We start from the raw sequence: 2,210 nt of genomic DNA on the forward strand, positions 1-2,210 counted from the left end.
ACTTGTGGAAACAGCCAAATGTAGTACCCATATTCAAAAAGGGAGACAGAGCATCAGCGTCAAATTTCCGGCCGATCAGTTTGACGTCAGTAGTGGGGAAATTTCTTGAATCAATTATAGCAGATAGCATCCGATCGCATCGAGAAAAAAGCAAATTAATCTACGACTCTCAACATGGGTTTACAAGGGGAAAATCTTGTCTAACAAATCTGCTGACGTTATTTAGAAAAGTCTTCGAGGTAGTAGATAATGACGAAAATTACGATGTTATTTACTTAGACTTTAGCAAAGCATTTGACAGTACCGCATCAGAGGCTTCTGAGAAAAATTAAGGCTCATGGTATCGAGGGGAAAGTTTTAAATTGAATAAAATCATGGCTCACCGATAGAACGCAGAGGGTCAGCGTACATGGTGTTAAATCTGAATGGGGCCGTGTAACCAGTGGGGTTCCCCAGGGATCAGTACTAGGCCCACTCTTGTTCATAATCTACATAAACGATCTAGATACTGGGATCAGCAGTGACATAAGCAAGTTTGCGGATGACACCAAAATAGGGCGGCAGATTAATTCAGGGTAGGATGCAAATGAATTACAGGAGGATCTAAATAAACTTCAGGGGTGGTCTGAAAAATGGCAAATGAAATTCAACACCAGCAAGTGCAGCGTACTTAATATTGGAAGAACAAATACTGACAATGTATACTGCCTTAACAACATCAACCTAGAGAAGTCGACTTGTGAAAGAGACCTAGGGGTACTTGTAAGCCCGGACCTACGGCCTAGAAAACAGTGCGTTAATGATCGAAATAAGGCAAACAGAGTATTGGGTTTTATATCGAGAAGTGTAAGTAATAAGAGTGCAGAGGTCTTATTACAACTATATCTTGCGTTAGTCAGGCCGAACCTCGATTATGTGGTTCAGTTCTGGTGCCCCTATTATAGAATGGATATAAATTCACTAGAGTCGGTGCAGCGAAGAATGACGAAAACGATTCCGGGACTTAGAAACCTTCCATATCAGGATAGGTTAAAGAAAGTTAACTTGCATTCCCTAGAAAGACGAAGAGTGCGGTGAGATATGATAGAAGTATTTAAGTGGGTGAAAGGAATCAATAAAGAAGAAAAGGATAAAGTTCTTATAATATCCGAGCAGGATAGGACTCGGAGCAACGGATTTAAGTTGGATAAGTTTAGGTTTAGGAGGGAGATAGGAAGGAACTGGTTCACAAATAGGGTGGTGGACGAGTGGAACAAGCTTAGCAACTTTGTAGTAAGTGCTGGAACTCTGGAAAGTTTCAAAAGGTGGCTAGATAGATTTATGGATGATAGAGAGTGGTAGTAACTCTCGACAGGAGCTGCCATGCACAGGCCAACCGGCCTATTGCAGACTCCTTATTTTCTTATGTTCTTATGAGTCTACATCAGGCTATTATGGTCGCAGCAATACATCAGATCTTATTGCTGGGACATGATGTTCATGATATAAAAGATCTCAATACAGGGGACGCATTATATTTGCCTCATCTTTCTGCAGGAGAGAGGTCAAGTGGTGCTGGGATTGGACCACCTGCAGGGAGCCTTCTACCTGTCCCTGCTTGGATGTTGTCTCGCCTTCGGTACCTTTTTGATTGAGATCCTCCACCACTCTTATTACAGACAAGAAGAAGAAGAGTTAAATCAGTGAAGTTATTCGATGTACTGTATATAGTTACACTTAGATGCTAAAACAGCTTCAACAGTATAATAACGTTATATGTGTGATACTGAAATACTGAAATTAAAAATTAATATTATTTCAGGCATTCATCAGTTGAACTAAGCCTGCATTAGGCACAGTCACTCTGTACCCTAGCACAGGCAATACAATTAAATTTATGTTACGTTGGATTGCAACACTTCATTAGTACAGTCACAAATATTAAGCAATGCCTTTATGCAAATAATATTAAAGTAACACTGATAGAGTTTTGTTCTTCGACAAAAATATGACGAAAACTGCAAGCACAAAATTATGTCGGGAGGGTAGGTGTGGGGAGGGTAAGGGTGGGGAGAATAGGTGTGGGAAGGGTACGTAGGGTAGGGGTGGGGAGGGTAAGTTTAGGGAGGGTAGGTGTGGGGAGGGTAGGTGTCCAATCTTTTCTCTTGTTTTAGTTTGATACATTTGATAGAATCCCTTGAGGTTTGACTTTGCCTCCCTTGCTATCTTAA

This window comes from Homarus americanus, unplaced genomic scaffold (genome assembly GCF_018991925.1).
Source record: "Homarus americanus isolate GMGI-L3 unplaced genomic scaffold, GMGI_Hamer_2.0 scaffold25827, whole genome shotgun sequence".
In the NCBI taxonomy this organism is placed as follows: domain Eukaryota; kingdom Metazoa; phylum Arthropoda; class Malacostraca; order Decapoda; family Nephropidae; genus Homarus; species Homarus americanus.